We start from the raw sequence: 13960 nt of genomic DNA on the forward strand, positions 1-13960 counted from the left end.
CGCCACGGCCCGAGCCCGGTCGGCGGCGGCGGCGCGCGCGCGCGTGTGGCACGCCCTTGTCCGTTTCTCAACTTCTCAAATTAGACGGATCCATTCCAATCATTTAAGTTGAGTCAACGTCCTTTTAACTTCCAATCCGGTACAAATAATAATACCCACAATTACAAGCCATAGAGTTATTAATTTATTGAATATATAAATGGGCCTAGCCCATAATAAATCCAACAGTAACCGGCTGACAACCCACGGAGAGCGTGACGGGGTAAAGTTAAACAGACCCATGAAGAGGGTGAGGGGTAAAGTTAGACAGGCTAACAAAATAGGAAATATTTCCAAGCCAAAATGAATAGAAAATGAAAAGAAGAAATATGCTTTGGGCTAGGGTTTTGGGATGGCTTTGGCCCATAAAGTGTAAAAGCTTTATATTTCTTCAAACCAGTTTCCAAATGTATTTTAAAATATTTAAATTTGAGAATCTCAAACTTTTATGGCCTCGTTCGGCTGGTATAGAAAAGTTACAGTTCATGGCTGAAAACACTGTTAATGCTGAAATTATGTGAGAGAAAAATACCGTTCCGGCTGAAAAAAGAAGTGGATCAAGCCGGCTTTGGGGTCAGCCGAACAAGGCCTATAACTTGAGTTTGAAAATATAATTTAAACCTATTTAAAATATTTTATTGTTCAACCACATTTTGGAAATCTTCTTGAACACTACTCTGGAAACCATTTAAACTATATTTTGAGAAATTATTTAAAATCTAAAATATCTTTTGAAATAATTTTAAATAATAAATTTAAAACTATTACGAAACCAAACTTGAAATCTTTTTTTTAAAAATATTTTGTAATATTACTTTTCAAGAGACTTGAAATATGTTTTAAACTACTGAAAATTTCAAAGTCTTCTGAAAATATACTTAACTATATCTTCAAAATTCATTTTCAAAGACTTTTGAAACTCAATCTTGAATTTAATATTAGAACTAGTTTTTGATACAATTGGAAGTTTTATTTTGAAAAATAGAACGAAACCTATTCTAGACTTAGTTGAATTTTCAAATTCATTTTCTACCCAGCCCGGTAAAGTTAATGCAAAGGCATTAATGCAACATTAAATGAATCTTGAAAGTTATAACATTATTTTTTTTCTTTTCACTCTCTAAATTGTGGACTTAAATGAATCTTGAAAAACTTTATAAAAGTATTCAAATCATTTATTTTATTAATATTTTCTAGTTACACTTTGGGCAGATGTGCGGTGCCCCATGCTGTTCGGCTAATGATTTTTGCGGCTGATAAGTTGGCTGCGGCTGTTTTGTTGTGAGAGAAAAATACTATACCATTACTGATAAGCCGGGTTGATAAGTTCAAACAAATAGGGCCCGCGGGTGGCCGCTAGTAGTTTTGCAGGCCCTAGTGTAGCTGCCGCAACGCAAGCCGGCCCACCTCGCGCGCAGGCCAGTAGCAGCACATGTCTCAGCAGGCACCAGCACGGCCTTGCCACGCCTGAGCGGCTGAGCCTGAGAGGAACAATTTTTATATTAGCACTTGGTTAAATACAATATAAAGCTTAATGGCCGTGAGTTGCTATATAGACATAATAGCAAAAAGTCCCAAGATGCCATATAATCCCCATAGGACTCAAGTCAATATCAATGACATCCAAGAGCTAAGAGGTAGCCAAAATCACACAAGGGGAACTTCTGGATGTTTGCAAACTGCAACGTATATGATTGATGATGCATCAAATTTTTATCACTTAGGTATCCCTCCTTTTTTTTTGAAAGGAGATTAACTCGGCTTTTAAGAAAGCCAATAACAAAGTCTTACACACTGGGTTTACCAGTTTTAACATAAAGAACCAACGCTCACCTCCCAACATTTAGACGACAAAACCAGGCCTACCAGCCCACAAAGCTAAAAAACAGACCAAGCAAAAGGAGAACTACGATCTAAATGACCATAACATCAGAACAATGTCCTTCGAAGCTTTTCTTCCTGCTCATCCAGTCCTCCAAGCACCGTGCCATCCCCCTCATCTTGGCTTTGTCGGCATCCTTCTGAAGATCTGCCCACGTCTGCAGAAAGTTTACAACCATATGAATTACAACATCTGGGTTTATCGGGAAGTTCTTTTCGATAGCCATCTTATTACGGTTCTTCCAGATAGCCCATGCTAACCCTGCAAAGAAAGCGAAGCATAATTTCTTAGTGACCCCCAGCCTCCTTGGCATCCATTGGGACATTAAGTCCTGAAAAGACCGAGGGAAGCCCTGTAGATTAAAAGCATCCCTAACACAGCACCAAATGAATTGGGCAAAAACACACTCAAACAGAATGTGGTTGACAGTTTCAGGCTTATTGCAAACACAACACAAAGGGCTCCCACGCCACTTTCTCTTAACCAAGGCCACAGCAGTTTGAAGTTTATTATGTATGGCCTGCCAAAGGAAAACTTTTACTTTGAGTGGAATCTTACACTTCCAGAGTATCATGGACATTGTCCCTAACTCCTCTATGAGTTAAGCAATTATATAAGGACTTAGTAGTATAATTTGTAGACTTCTCCAATGCCCACGACACCTCATCACAGCCATAATCCTCTAAACGAATTTCCTGTAAGACGGACCATAATTCTTCCCATTCCTCGAGAATTGCCCCATGCAGACTCCTTCTTAATGGAATATCCCATTCCCCTGCATTCCAAAAATCCCTTATCATAGCATCTGCCTTCTGACAAATCTCAAAAACACTACCAAACTGAATTTTCAGAGGCATGCCTCCAATCCACGCGTCATGCCAAAATCTGGTCCTATCTCCCTTTCTCACATTGTACTCAGCCCCCCACTGAAACTGGTGCTTCACTTTGTGCAAACCTTTCCAGGACTGGGAGGTCCCATTATAGGGTGATCCAAAGAACCCTTTGCCTTTCATGTATTTGGCATCCAGTAGTCTAAACCATAACTCCTTAGAGCCCTTTTGGATCTTCCAAATCCATTTAGTAATTAGGCACTGGTTCATCAGATAGGTATTAATCACACCGAATCCCCCATAATTTTCGGTTTACACATCATGATCCACTTGGCCATATGATACTTGAACACTTCATCAGCTCCCTGCCAGAAAAATTTGGATCTAATAGTATCCATCTTCTTATGCACCCCCTTAGGTAACATGTAGAACCCCATCATGTACATAGGCAAATTGGTCAGACAAGCATTTGTAAGTATTAATTTGCCCCCAGAGGTCATAAACTTGCCCTTCCAGGGATCCAAACGTTTCAACATCCTACTAGGCACACCCTGGAAAGCTAAAACACCCAAAGACCTATCTGACACTGGAATGCCTAAGTATTTCACAGGTAGTTCACCCAATTTACAATTCAGTAAATTAGCTTTCCTTTCTTTTTCAGCCTGAGAAAATCCAAAGAGAAGTACCTCACTCTTGTGGTAGTTAATTTTGAGCCCTGACAGCCATTCAAAACAATATAACACAATTTTCAAGTTAGTGATTGAGCTATCAGACCCATCATTAAGACTGTATCATCAGCATATTGTATATGTGAGATGCCCTTCTCAATAACCGAATTCAAAGCCCCTGTGATTAGACCCTTGTTAACCGCCTTATCCATTAGCACACTGAGCGCATTAGCTACAAGGTTAAAGAGCAAAGGTGACAGTGGTTCACCCTGCCTAAGCCCTCTCAGGGTTCTAAAATATGCCCCCCTAGTCCCATTGACATTGATACACACTTGACCACCCTTGACAGTTTGCATGATCCACTCAATCCATAAAGATAAAATTCTTACCCTTCATTACTTTTCCAAGAAATCCCATCTTACTTTGTCATAAGCTTTTTCGAAATCAATTTTGAAAATCATGCCCTGACAGTTGCCTCCGCTCAACGAGTGAATCACCTCATGCAGCACTACAACGCCCTCTAGAATATTTCTGCCTTTGATGAATCCTGTTTGGTTGCCCCCTATCACCACCTTGGCTACACGGGTTAACCTTTCTATCAAGACCTTAGTAAAACCCTTATAATCCATATTCAGTAGACATATAGGTTATTGACGTTAGTTACCGACCATTATAAACATCAATATAACCCGAGATAATGCATGAAAATGGTCACCAATATAGACTTAGGGGTTTAAACTGACACATTCCATGAGTTTTGGTGAATCTGTGTTTTCAACAGGGTTTAATCAGAAAAACCGTCAAGAGGGATCTAAAGGTCAAAGGAAAAATCAGAATTCCGAAGCGAAACCAACTCCAGAAGGTTCCAGGGGACTCCAGAAACCACGTCACCGAAGCGGAGGCCGAGAGGCTGCCAAGTGGGGCCACCCGGCCCCACCTGTAGGCCGCCCGGCCCATTAGGGGCCCACCTGTCAGCCTCGTCGCTATGTCGGTTTCCCACCACCTCCTAGGATGCATCTAAGCCATTGCTTAAGTTGGTTTGATCCAAGGGCTCACGTTGTATCCTCAGGGCTATGTAATCTAGCCCCCCTCCCTCTAGGGAGAATCGAGTCATCAGATCATAAGTCAGGGTTAGACAGAAAACTAGGGTTTCTAGAGATTAGAGATTAGAGCTCTAGTTCTTCAAGTTTCTAGTATAGATTAGCTAGCAAAGTTCAAGAAGAGTGTGGGCTATGGCACAGGATTCCGGATCTGCCGTTTGGAGACTGGTATAGCTATTGTATCTCTATATTTATGATTTTGTGCTACTTTAATATTATTATGTTGCTATTTATTATGTTCTTAGTTTGCTCTAGTTGCATGCTTGATATAGTTATGATTAATGATGAGTTTATGCACATGTTCGCAAAGCGCTTAGCTCATTATGCGCGTGAGTTAAGTGGTCGACACTATGTAAGCATGGTGCTTAGATATTGTTTGCCTGCAGATGCCCTTTGTCCTCTAGGTCATGTGGTAGATCGCATATGTGATACTCCCATTGAGTCCTTTATAGTCCACTTCCCATTTATAGAGCACGCAGAACGTGATTACGAAGGTAGACAAGCTCTGTTCTTGATCTTCCTTAGCAATGTTCCTTATGGATAGATTCAGAGTTAGTTATACTATAGATTAGAGTGTATATATTAGGGTGTACAAAAGACTTAGGAGATAAGTAATGACTTAGGAATCTTTTGCTCTTAATGAATCTCCTGCTTAGCTGTACTACATTTTATGAGTCTCTAATTCTATCTCTAGAATATCACTATTACCTTACAATTATTGTTTATTTATGTAAGGAAAATGGACCCTAATCCCATTTACTTTGGATTTTGGTGTTTGATGACCAACACAACCAAATTAGACTAATGAATTTGCAAGTGATTGTTTTGTAGTTCAATAGGATGCAAGACGTGACTTAGACGAAGGCGACGTGATGATCCGATGATCAACACCATAAGCAATACCTTAGAAGCACATGAGAAGACACAAGATATCAAGCAAAGACCAAGCACGAAGATAGGAACCAAGCCGGACGCAAGATCGCGAAGAAACGAGCTCACAAAGGTGACCGGACGCTGGACCGGATGCTGGACAACTCACAGAGGTGACTAGACGCTGGACAACTCACAGAGGTGACCGAACACTGGCCCGAACATTGGGCCGGACGCTGGACAGCTCACAGAGGTGACCAGACGCTGGACCGGACGCTGAGTAGAAAAGTGACCGGATGCTGGGTGCTAGACTCCGATCAACATCAGTAAGGTTCCAAAGAGCCGTTTTCATGACCGAACGCGTCCGGTCAGTACTGACTGGATGCTGGTCAGAGTCCGGTCAGTAGCAGAAAAGCGGGATTTCGTCCCCAACGGCTACTTTCTCAGTGGGGCTTATAAATAGACCCCCCAACCGACCATTTGAGGTGTGTGGAGCTAAGAAAACATACCAAGGGTGTTGATACACCATTTTAGTGATCTCCACTTGCATAGTGCTTAGTGTTTTATTAGGTGATTAGCATAGGTGCTTTGCAAAGTGCTTAGGTTGATTAGACCACCGCTTATGCGCTTGCTCTAGGTTTAGGCCTAGTGTTTAGTGAGGTTTGCATACCTCTTACCACGCGGTGCTTGCGCGCACCATTGTTGTACATCGGGAGGGCTTGTAGTCTTGCGAGATTACACCAACCGCGTTTGTGGTGTGGCCGCCACCATGTACCAGAGGGAACAAGGCCTGTGGCGTTTTGGTCGGAAGCTTGATAGTGAAGATAGCGGAGAGCATCCAGGAGAGGCTTGCTGGAAGGTACGTCGGAGACCCACTTGTGTGTGGGGAAGGCCCAAGGCTATCCACAGAGTTACCCGACTGGGAGCTTGGCCCTTGCAAGGGATTCCTTGTGAGGGGCTCCAACGAGGACTTGGGGGAAGCTTGCGCGCTTCTCGATACCTCGGTAAAAATAACGGAGTCATCGATGGGAGTTTGCATATCTCTACCTTGCTCTTTAGCTTCCACATTTACATTGATTGCATTACTCCTTTTGCGGTAGAGATAGCAACACATTAGCAAAACCGTAGTTGCATATTTAGATAGTTTGTCTTTTGCATAGGTTTTGCTAAGGTTATTAAAAGAGGCCATAGTTTAGAGTTAGAATTTTAAGTTGCCTAATTCACCCCCCCTCTTAGGCATCACGATCCCCTTCAATTTACCCTTTGACTTACCCTTACAATAGCACGAGAGTGATTATTATCATAAGTATACACATTTCTCAATATCTCTATGCTAACACCACTACATAAGCTTCTCCCTATGGTAAAAATATAATTAACGATACCTGGTATACTTCTGGGTGAAATGCTACAATGGTATATTATCTGTGCGCTTGCGGATACTTTAATATATATATTTTTCACTAAAGTTTACAAGTGTCATTAATAATTACCAACCATGCATTTATGGCATTATGCTAGGGATGACAACCTAGTTACAAGTGATGCTATGAAATGCCAACAAGCATTTCTGGCGCCGTTGCTGGGGATGGGGCACATGGCTAAAGAGAATTGATCAAATAAATACTTATTGATAAAATGATAACCTTTGCTTTAGTAGGCTTACACTTGTTTGTCTTTGTTCATATCTTATACAGGGTATTGCAGACTTGGTTGTGATTCACCAACAATTTCCAATAAGAATCAATCGAATCAAGAGGAAGCTTAACACCGGTTCCTGAAGTCATGGCTGAGAAGACTCTACGTGAATTCTCTACTCCAAGCATTGAGAACATCCGCACTATACCAAGACTCAAAACCAACAATCTTGAGTTTGAGCTCAAGTGAAGCCTCAGCAACATGGTGCAAGCTACTCCATTCAGCGGAAAGGCACATGAAGATGCTAGTGCTCACCTTCAGAATTTTCTGGAGATTAGCAGCATAGTCGTCATCAAGGACGTTGCTCAAGACATCTTACTACTTTGCCTGTTTCCATTCTCACTAGTGGGAAGAGCAAATTAGTGGTTCTACATCAACAAAGATCACATCAACACTTGGGCAAGATGCTCAAAGGCCTTTCTAGAAAAGTTCTTCCCTGTAGGCAAGACCAATGCCTTAAGATGAAAGATTTCAAACTTCCAATAGCAGAAAGGAGAAACTATTCTAGGAGCATGGGAACGTTTTCAAGAATACATTTCAAATTGTTCTCATCATGGGATGGAAGATTGGTTGCTCATGCAAAGTTTCTACCATGGATTAACTCAAAAAGCTCATGAACAACTCGATGCCACTGCTAGAGGATCATTTATGTCACTCACCCTTGGAAAAGCTGAAACTCTTATGGAAAAGATAGCCTCTAATCAGGGCTGGTCATCATGCAACATTCAATTATGTAATAAGAGTGAAGAAGTACTAGAAGAGGTGTGTGCACTGTCAACCAAGATGGACGTATTGTTGAATTGACTTAAACAGTGAGCCAATTACAAGAAAGATCGTTAGGCTATTCAAGATGCATTCAATGCTCAGAATGTATGTGGAGAATATTTGGGGTTGAATTCCCTAAATATCAGGAGGATGCAAACATCATCATCAACAACTCTGCTCCACAACATTAGAGACAAGGGAGGAATCAACAACAACGGTCGACTTACCAAGGTAAGTACCTAGGTAATAGTTATACTACTCCTAAGCAACCATCCTTGAGAGACCTGATCTTAGAACAAGCTAGGATAATGAGAATATTTCTAAGAAGCTTGCTTTTAATGATAAGGTCCTAGAAAGCATAAATACTAAAATGGATATTTTTTCTTCTGTTATAAAAGACCAACTTAGCCATAATAAAAAGATAGAATCCCAATTAGCCCAGTTGGCTACTGCTCTGCCTTTTGCCACTAACCTTGAGAAGGTACATGCCATAACTACAAGAGGTGGCAAGTCTACTCGTGATCCACCATATTCAACAAGGACAGGTAAGAACCAGTGGCAGCACAGGAAGAGAAGAAAACAACCGATGAAGTTGAAGAATTTGGGCCACAAGAGCAAGAATTACAACAAGATTTTCATGACACGACTCTCCTACCGTTTCCACATAGAAATCAGAAAGCCAAAATAGATGAGCAGTTTGGTAAGTTCATAGAGGTAATTCAAAAGCTATATATCAATATTCCGTTGCTAGATGCCATACAGGTACCTACCTATGCGAAGTATCTCAAAAACATCCTCAACAACAAAAGACCACTGCCTTCCACTGAGGTAATTAAGTTAACAAAGGAGTGTAGTGCGGACATCCTAAATACTTCACCTATCAAGAAGAAGGATCCAGGGTGGCCCAGTATCGATTGCTTAATCGGGAGCTAGAACTTCGAAAATGCGTTATGCGATCTTGGAGCAAGTGTCAGTGTCATGTCCAAAAAAGATCTTCGACAAGCTCAACTATTCAACACTCACGCCAACATCAATGAGTTTGCAACTAGGCGACCAATCGGTCCGCTACCCTGCGGGAATCACCAAAAATATTCTGGTAAAAATAAGAAACTTTTTTGTTCCTATAGATTTCGTAGTACTTGACATGCAGGAAGACATGAAGACACCCCTCATTCTTGGGAGACACATCCTGAGCACTACAAATGCTCACATTGATGTCAGAGCTGGAGAAATCAAATTCCATATCAATGGAAAGGAAGAGTGATTCACCTTCAAGCTAAGACTAGAACAATACTCTAATTTGGAGTGGCGTGAAAAGCAAGTGTAGCCATTAAGGTCTCCATCTCCGAGACTGAAAGCTCTAGTTTGGTTTTGGTGAATTGATGAAACCCTAAGTGCTAACCTAGTTTATCAAGTGATCATGAGATAGGTAGCACATTCCAAGTGGTGAAGCAAATGAAGATCATAACATGATGATGATACCATGATGATGATCAAGTGCTTGGACTTGGAAAGAAGAAAGAGAAAAACAAAAAGCTCAAGGCAAAGGTATAAACCATAGGAGCTATTTTGTTTTGGTGATTAAGACACTTAGAGAGTGTGATCACATTTAGGTTTGATAGCCGTACTATTAAGAGGGGTGAAACTCGTATCGGAATGAGGTTATTAAAGTGCCACTAGATGCTCTAACTCATTGCATATGCATTTAGGATCTAGTGGAGTGCTAACACCCTTGAAAATGTTTGTGAAAATATGCTAACACATATACACAAGGTGATACACTTAGTGGTTGGCACATTTAAGCAAGGGTGAAGAAGATAGAGTCGAAGAGAAATTAGTCGCGCTGGTTACAGAGTGACCGGACGCGTCCGGTATGGTGACCGGACACGTCCGGTATTTGGTGACAAACTCAGCGACCAGACGTGTCCGGTGTGAATCAGAAAAAATAGTATACGGTAGGACAGTCGATCGGACGCTGGCAGCATCCGGTCCGGTATCACCGGACGCGTCCGGTCGGGCAAGGATGCTTATTGTACTCCACTAGACGCTGTGGCTCAGCGTCCGGTCATTTGTGATTCAGCGTCCGATGTGAGCGTCCGGTCATCGGTAGATTAGGTAGCAATGGCTATGTTGGTTTGAACTAGACACGTGGCAGTCTGGGAGCTACCGGACACGTCCGGTATTCACGACCGGTGCATCTGGTGCTGCGTCCGGTCAGTTGGACCGGAGCGTCCGGTCACCCCGCATTATGCCCAGTGAAGGGGTATAACGGCTCTATTTCATGGGGGCTTCTATTTAATCCCCATGGCCAGCTGTAGCTCATAACTTTTGGCCATTTTCATTGACATAGCAACCTTGTGAGCTTAGCCAAAGCCCTCCCACTCATCTCCATCATTGATTCATCATCTTTGTGAGATTGTGAGAGAATCCAAGTGCATTGCTTGAGTGTTTGCATCTAGAGGCACTTGGTGTTCATGTTTCGCTGCAGGATTCGCTTGTTACTCTTGGTGGTTGCCGCCACCTAGACGGCTTGGAGCAGCGAAGATCGTCGAGCAGAGGGTGTTGATTGTCTCCGGCTCCAATTGTGGTGATTGTGAGGGGTTCTTGACCTTTCCCTGGCGGAGCACCAAAAGGTACTCTAGTGGATTGCTCATGGCTTGTGTGATCCTCACCTTGTGTTGGTTGTGCGGCACCCTATTAAGGGTTTGGTGTGTGAAGCCAATTAGCACGTGAACCTCCAAGTGAGTGAATCACCACAACGAGGACTAGCTTGCCGGCAAGCAAGTGAACCTCGGTAAAAAATCATTGTGTTCATCATTGATTCCGAGGTGATTGGTCTTCATTGTTATTCATCCTTGTGATTGATTGGTTTCTTCATCTACACGGCGGTATAACTATCTTGCTTACTCTCTTTACATTACCGCAAACTAGTTGCCAAGCGCTTTAGTGTAGCTAGTTGTGAGAGCTTGCTTGCTTGGTTAGTGTGGCTCTTTAGTTAGCCTTTGAGAGCACACTAACATAGAGTAGTGTCATAGCTATTGTGTGAATAGATACTATCTAAACTAGAATTATGGTAGGTGGCTTGCATTTTGAGTAGGCTAGCGCAACACTTGCTTCGCCTCATAATTGTCTAACCTTTCGTTAAGTGTTGTTGTAGAAATTTTTATTAGGCTATTCACCCCCTCTAACCATTAGAACCTTTCAAGTGGTATCAGAGCCGAGGTCACCGTTATTTGAGGCTTAACAACCTTCGGTGTTAAAATGGCTCAAATCAACAACACCAAGAAGCCACCCTAATTTGATGGCTCGAACTATCCCTATTGGAAGGCCAAGATGACAACTTATATCAAGTCAATCAATAGGAAGGTTTGGAAGGTGGTAGAAACAAAAATTGAGATTGAAGATCTAGAGAATCCCACCGCGGCCGAAGAAGTACTTCTCCAAAACAATGACATTGCTCTAAGTGCTATTCATGATGCAATTGATGAAAGAACATTTGAGCTAAGTCAAAAATATTGAGATGGCTCATGAGGCATGGAAGAAGTTGGAAGAGTCATTTGAGGGCACTCAAGCCATGAAGGGTGCAAAGGCTTACATTCTCAAAGAAAAGTTTGCAAGCTTCAAGATGAAGGATGATGAGAGTGTGCCGGAGATGTTCCATAGGCTTCAAGTGCTTATCAATGATCTCAAAGCACTTGGAGAAGAAGTGAAGGATAAGGACTTCTCCCACAAGTTCTTAAGATGCTTACCTTCAAGATTTGGCATATTGGTCACTATTCTAGTAAGGAGTGGTTTGGACACCATGACACCAAACCAAGTGTTGGGAGATATAATGACCGATGATACATATAGAGATGATGATGAGAAGGAAGAAAAGAAGGAGAAGAAAGATGAGAAGAAGGATGAGAAGAAGAAGAGCGTGGCATTCAAAGCCACATCATCCAAGGGCAAAGCTAAGCAAGAGACATCAAGTGAAGAAGATGAATCTTGGGATGATGATGATGATGATAAGATGGCTCTATTTGTCAAGAGATTTGGCAAGTTCATGGTGAAGAAGGGCTACCATGCTAGAAGAAAGAAGTCTTCATCCAAGAACAAAGAAGAGTCAAGAAGGTGCTTCAAGTGTGGAAGCAAAGATCATCTTGTTGCTCAATGCCCATACAATAGTGACAATGATGATGACAACAAGAAGAACAAGAAGAAGGACAAGAAGGAAAAGAAAGAGAAGAAGGACAAGATGGCCTTCAAGAAGAAGAAGGGTGGTTCATATGTAGTCACTTGGGATAGTGATGCTTCCTCAAGTGATGATGATGATGATAGTGATGATCACAAGACCACCAAGAAGAAGGTTCTTGCAAGCATTGCTATCAATGAGAAGCCTTCTTTCTTTGAATCTTCATCATGCTTCATGGCTAAGGCCACTAAGGTACAATCTTGTGATGATGAAAGTGATGAAGAACATGTTGATGATAATGAACATGAAAATGAAAATGATAGTGATAGTGATGATGATGAACCTACTAAGGATGAATTAATTGACATGCTAGAAGATGCTAGAGAACACTTTGATATCAAGAGAAGGGAATGCAAAAAGCTTGCATAAGGAACTAAAAGCCCTTAAGCAAGCCTTTGATGAGCTTAATGCATCTCATGAGAGGCTAGAGGAAGCCAATAAGAAGCTTGGCAAGGCTCACAAAAAGCTTGAAAAGGCTCATTCCTCTTTGCTTGATGAGCAAAATAAAAAGAAGCGTGTTGAAACTGCAATGTAGGTTTAACTTGTGATACAATTGATGAATCACTATCTATGCCTATCATTGTTGCTCCTACTAACCCTTCTTGTAGCACTTCCACTTCTACCTCATCTAGTACTAATGGTCTCACTTGTGATGCCTCACTAGTGGTTGAGAATGAGAACCTCAAGAAGGAGGTCACTAAGCTCACTCACACCTTAGCTAAGGCTTATGGTAGTGAGGACCACTTGCTTATGTGCTTAGGTAGCCAAAGAGCTTCTCTCTACAAAGAAGGATTGGGCTATACCCCCAAGAAAGGCAAGGCGGCCTTTGCTCCTCACAAGACTAGTTTTGTGAAGAACAATGGTCGGTTTTGCACTAGTTGCAAGCAAGTGGGTCACAAAGAGCAAGAATGCAAAAACAAGAGCAAAAATGCTAATGTATCCTCCATTAAGCTTGATTCATGCTATATGCTTACTAAGGGTACAAATGGTATGAAGGCTAAGTTCATTGGTAAACCATGGATGGACTCAAAGAAGAAAGCCATTTGGGTACCAAAGAGCCTAGTGACTAACCTTCAAGGACCCAAGCAAGTTTGGGTACCTAAAAAGAATTGATCTTCTCTTGTAGGTCAATTATAAAGCCGGAGGAAGGCATTGGGTTCTTGATAGTGGGTGCACTCAACACATGACCGGTGATGCAAGAATGTTCAACTCAATCAACACCAATGGCAATGATGGTTATGATAGTATCACATTTGGTGACAATGGCAAAGGCAAGGTCAAAGGGCTTGGTAAGATTGCAATATCCAATGACATGAGCATATCAAATGTGTTGCTAGTAGAAAGCTTGAACTTCAATTTGCTATCCATGGCACAATTGTGTGATCTTGGATTCAAATGCATATTTGGGGTAGATGATGTAGAGATCATAAGTGTAGATGGCTCTAACTTGATCTTCAAAGGCTTTAGATATGAGAATCTATACTTGGTTGATTTCAATGCTAGTGAAGCCAGATTGTCCACATGCTTGTTCACTAAGTCTAGCATGGGTTGGTTATGGCATAGAAGGCTTGGTCATGTTGGAATGAAATAATTGAACAAATTGGTTAAGCATGACTTAGTTAAAGGCTTGAAAGATGTTGTGTTTGAAAAGGATAAGCTTTGTAGCTCTTGTCAAGCCAGCAAACAAGTTGGAAACACCCATCCTAAGAAAAGCATGATGAGCACTAGTAAAGCATTTGAGTTATTGCACATAGATTTGTTTGGGCCAACACAATACACTAGTATCGATGGAAACAAATATGGCTTTGTGATATTGGACGACTACACTAGATACACATGGGTATTCTTTCTAGTGGACAAAAGTGATGTGTTTG

At 41.7% G+C, this 13960-nt stretch overlaps 1 non-coding gene across 1 annotated transcript; it reads right to left on the minus strand.

Annotated features, from left to right (window-relative positions):
• Positions 1–7540: 7540 nt before the first annotated feature.
• LOC136525105 (small nucleolar RNA R71) lies at positions 7541–7647 on the minus strand. Its single transcript, XR_010776429.1, has one exon. It is a non-coding gene; the product is annotated as a small nucleolar RNA R71 (small nucleolar RNA).
• Between the last annotated feature and the right edge of the window lie 6313 nt (positions 7648–13960).

This window comes from Miscanthus floridulus, chromosome 18 (genome assembly GCF_019320115.1).
Source record: "Miscanthus floridulus cultivar M001 chromosome 18, ASM1932011v1, whole genome shotgun sequence".
NCBI classification, from domain to species: domain Eukaryota; kingdom Viridiplantae; phylum Streptophyta; class Magnoliopsida; order Poales; family Poaceae; genus Miscanthus; species Miscanthus floridulus.